Here is a 4,845-nt window from a genome sequence, read left to right on the forward strand (position 1 = left end):
TTTTGCACAAACGCGCGCCACACAAATGGACCTTTCTCTTGATTCTGATTCGCTGTGTGTGCTGCGAGGAGGTTCGTTTAGAAGGCGACCATCATCCAGAGATAGACTATTTCCCAATTCCCGCTAGCGCTTTGAAGACCCGTCGTCGCTCCATCTCAGTCAGTGGGAGGTCAGGTCACCGCGAGCCATTGAGCTGATGTAACCGTATACCAGCCACACTCTCACATACAATCTCACTCACGCAAGCACGCACAAGGGTCCAGTCCGATCTCAAGCGCTCAGTGGTGTGTGTGTGTGTGTGTGTGTGTGTGTGTGTGTGTGTGTGTGTGTGTGTGTGTGTGTGTGTGTGTGTGTGTGTGTGTGTGTGTGTGTGTGTGTGTGTGTGTGTCTGTACTTTCTAATAAGACATCATATAACTACACTACACTACAATGTGCACGCGCAGCGGGGGATGGCAAGCGCCACCGAGTCGCCAGCGAGCGTGCGCAATGCCAATCATACCGCCAAAACCAGGAGCCAGCAGGTGCTCCAGCCGCGCGAGCAGCGACGGGGGGGGGGGGGGGGGGGAAGAAAGAGAGAGAGAGTGAGAGAAAGAGAGCGAGAGAGGGGGGGGGTGGGGGGGTTGGGTCTCGTGCATTCCTATGTGTGGGCGCGTGGCTTCTCATCTCTGACAGAAGCACACGGCGGCGGACTAGAAGACAGGACGGACGGACGGACGTGCTCGGGACACACAGGCTCATCGGCGGTCCTTTGGTGGTCTCTTCTCGAGGTAAGACACGTCGTGGATGGAGACGACGTAAACGAAAATCACAACGGGCTGCTTTTGTTTGTTGACGATTAAGCTTTTATCTTAGCTGTGTATTTGTTTTGAACGTTTCCTGCCATCGGTGTCTGATGGAAAGTCCCCACAGTAAAGTTACCGTTAAGTGGCTCAGGGGGCTAACGCAGAAACACGAGGCTCCACTGGCTGGACACTGGTTTTACTTTCCATTATCATACTGGGATACTGGGAGTTACTGCGGTTCATGCGTGCGAGGCTGTGTATCAAAGTGTTTTCATCAACGCCGCGGACGCTATCATATTTACACTAAGTGTCGACCTATTCTCTGGATAATTACCCGCCTAGCCTAGCTAATTTGTTCTTCGGACGTGGACGCTCTCCTCGGTCATTGTTCGTGTTTTGGTGAGAGTGTGAGGTGCGTGTACGGGGCGCAGTGTCACCGAGTGCGGCGTCCACCCCAGCTAGCAGATGGGCTCCAGGTTTGCGGTATAAATAGCCCGAGTGACAGCCCGGTCCAGGCACAGTAATGCGACACAGTGGTTATGAGCTCTCACCGACAACACTCGTCGTCTGCAATCAGGTGGAGGGAAAAACACACGGAGAGCCACACGCGCACATACCTGCTTGTCCTCTGCTGTTTAAGGTGTGCCCGGTGGTCTGCGCTCTCTGGTCGACGGAGGAGCTGCCTGTGATGGGGCCAACTTATTTTATTTTATTTGACGAGGAAACAAGAATCGTCCGAGTCATCCCTTTTAGATATTTTTGGGGGATGTTACGATGATGCACTATCCTTTTGTTTCGCATTGTATGTCAATGCTGTATAAAGCGAATTAATATGATTAGCCGGCAGTGTCTTTCATCCCCCCCCCCCCCCCGTGCCGTTTTATATTATTACCTGTGTGTGAGTTAAGACATGCGAGACTTTTTTATTTTTATTTTTTATAATTAGTTAGTATATTCTGGTACCGGGCTGATAGTTTTGGTGCTGATTCTGACGCGCCTCTTCAGTACACTGATGGCAATATTGGTCCATATGGCAGGCTTGGCAATTTGGTATTTTAATTAAATCAATCAACATCCTAGGGAATTACACACAAGGCCACGCAGACACAAAAAAATCGTAAAAAAATAGTTATACATCTAATATTATCTTTGAAATGTCATTAGCCCTGGCTCTGACACTGTTGATATTATGACCATAGGGGCTTTAAGGAAATCATAAAACCATATGTATTCTAACCCTGTATATCAAGCAAGATCTGCTTTGTGTAGGTATACAGAAGAGGCTGCCATTATTAATATTTGTTCCCCCAAATATGTGTAGCCTACATATATTTGTTTGCACAGTCAAATGACAAACACATGAATAAATTCTGCGCTATGGTGAACCGTCTATGTGCCATCGGTAACCTGGGGAAAAACATTGTGGGCTTATCTGCAGGGATGTTGGCAAGTAGGCAACATATGCAAAAGCATTTCTATTGATAGCAGGCCAGGATGATCAGGGTCCAAATGCATATTGACCCCACCACACAGAGATCTGTGGCTGTTTGAACCCCGCTGGGCCAGAGATAGATAGACGAGACTGAGATGCTGGATGCTGCCCTTTGCTAACACAAATCCAGATAGAAAATAGATTGACTTGTACATTGCCCATATTTCACTGCTCTCTCTTTCTCTCTATCTCCCTCTCTCAATCTCTCACAATCGCTCTCTCTCCCCTCACACCTGGCTTCAGTCTGCGTGTGTTACCCTGGGTTTTCCACAAATTGTTTCAACAGCTAACCAGCAATGGCGGACACACAGATCATGTTATACACACAAAGATTTTTAATGTATCCTCACAAGCCTCCGACGTCGATCTACGGCTGCTAAGATGTCTCCCACTGGGCCACGGGTTGCATGTGTGTCAGCTGGGGGTCATGCGTGTGTCGGATGTGGATGAGGAGGGGGGGGGGGCAGCTCCTCACTCACAGCCGACACGCATGCCACCCAGTGCCTGGCAGCCCTTGGCCAAAGCAGCACTCCTGGAGTGTTTCCATGGCGCCGGGGATTCAGGGGGCCTAGGGGAGAGCAGATGGATGGGGATGTTGCGACGTATCGCTGTAGCGGTGGCTGTGCTCTCCTCTTCCTCCACCGCCTCCCGAGCCATCCGTCACACGCTAATGATCGTGTCACACCTGCCCCCCTCGGGGGGCCGGGTGCCCCTATAGCCCGAGGCCCTAGCCTCGCACTTCTGCAGTGCTCAGCTTAAAAACCCCACAGCCCACCGCCGCCACACTCCACGGACTGGGCATAGAGCGGGAGGCAGGCTCAGAACCCCCCCCCCCTCCCGAACAGCCGCAAGGCTCTCGATCACTGTGATGATTTCCTTACCTTGCCATTTCTCTTTTTTTTGTGTTTTGCTTTCTCTCTCCGTTTTCTTTCTCTCCGTTTCTCTCTCCTTACTCTCTATTTTCTGTACTTCTTTCTCCATCTGTATCTTCCATCTTACCATCTCTTTCTTTCTATTTTCCTCCCTCTCTCTCTATATATATTACTTGATATATTTCTCTCTCTCCTCTCTTTCACCCTAGTTCCACTGGTAATCCTCTCCAGATTCCTCATCCCTAACCAAATTCCCCCCCCCCCCCCCCGCCCCATCTTCTGGTTTTCTCTCGTTTTGCTGAAGATGCACCAGTATGCAACTGCAGTGCAGCACAACACTGTTCCCCATTCCCCGGATTGATTGATTTGGTCATATTCTTTCCCCTGTCCAGAAGGGATTGCGAGGTGGCTTAGGCAATGGTGAGCGGACCCCTGTTCGACCCACGCTCCCCCTGGGGACGCACTTCATAATGGTGTGCTGCTCGCTCCTCTCTCCCTAATTACTGAATGTATGGGGATATACGGGACTATACCTCGTCCCTGGGGAAATTTCCGGGTTGCTGTTATATCATTTTTTTCCCTTCAAATATGTTTAGTTGCCTTTTTCTATTGAGTTTAACAAATCATTTAAAATTCCTGCACATAGGCATATTTACTGGGTACAGGCTAGAGTCACCAAATCCACCTGGTGGCTGTGGATAAGCGCAGCCCTGGAAGGAGACATCTCTTTAAATAACCGTTATCTCCAGTGTTTCGGGAAATGGCCTTCTCTTCTTTTGTACCTCCGCGCCACGGTAGCAGTTGGTTCCCGTTGTCCTCCGTGTTACAGGAATAAACGTCCCCCTCGGGAACCTCGCTACTTACCAAGGAGAAAAAAAAATCCCACTGAATGCAGTTGCTCCCTCGTTGAATAGGATGGAATGCCACTTCCTATTTAACACGCTGCGCGTGTGCGTGAGTGAGTGTTTGGGTGTGTGAGCATGCGTGTGTGTGTCTGTGTGTGTGTCTGTCTGTGTGTGTGTTTGGTCTCGGTGCTAAAATCAGGGGTCTCAGTGTGGCATGCTGGGAATATAGCTGTCGGTGGATCGAATGATAAGCTCCGCAGCTGTTGTTTCTAAGAAAAGCTTTCAAACACAAACACACACACACACACACACACACAACCCAGTGCTTAAAGCATGCCGTTAAAAAAGAAAACCAGCCCGATATCGCATAAGCGTAGCATATGTTTCGCCCGCTAAGCATAGCTCTTTATGTTGCCGACACACACTCACATTATACTGCGGTTTGTTGGATGCATCACATTGATGTACGATATTTACAGCAGCAGTGCAGCCAGAACATGTTGAGACTTGTCCTCCCACAGAGAGATTGACACACGCACGCTCAGACACAGGCGCAGCTACTATAAGATCCACCAGCTAAGCCTTTCTTTGAGGTGGCAAATATGCATTTGTTGTGTAAGTAAACATTTATTTGTGTAGCAGCTCAGGAGTGTGTGTGTGTGTGTGTGTGTGTGTGTGTGTGTGTGGTGTGTGTGTGTGTGTGTGTGTGTGTGTGTGTGTGTGTGTGTGTGTGTGTGTGTGTGTGTGTGTGTGTGTGTGTGTGTGGAGGAGCTCTTAATGATTCATGTGTGAGCCTTAAGAGAGCCTTTTCTCATTTGCTCACTCTCCCTCTCCATCTCCCTCTCTCTGTCT

General features: G+C 49.5%; 1 protein-coding gene across 3 annotated transcripts in view; it reads left to right on the forward strand.

The window, feature by feature from the left end:
* Nucleotides 1-643: 643 nt before the first annotated feature.
* The window catches only part of arpp21 (cAMP-regulated phosphoprotein, 21), an 18,695-nt gene continuing 14,493 nt past the window's right edge, over nucleotides 644-4,845 (forward strand). The window contains exon 1 of one of the 3 annotated variants that reach the window (XM_056583013.1): nucleotides 644-769. The gene's annotated coding sequence lies outside the window, so the exon portion shown is untranslated. Of the gene's footprint in view, nucleotides 770-3,504; nucleotides 4,609-4,845 lie in introns of those variants that run through there. The other 2 variants (XM_056583011.1, XM_056583012.1) reach the window with 2 other exon arrangements.

The sequence above is a fragment of the Gadus chalcogrammus genome, chromosome 22 (assembly GCF_026213295.1).
Source record: "Gadus chalcogrammus isolate NIFS_2021 chromosome 22, NIFS_Gcha_1.0, whole genome shotgun sequence".
Taxonomy (NCBI): Eukaryota; Metazoa; Chordata; class Actinopteri; order Gadiformes; family Gadidae; genus Gadus; species Gadus chalcogrammus.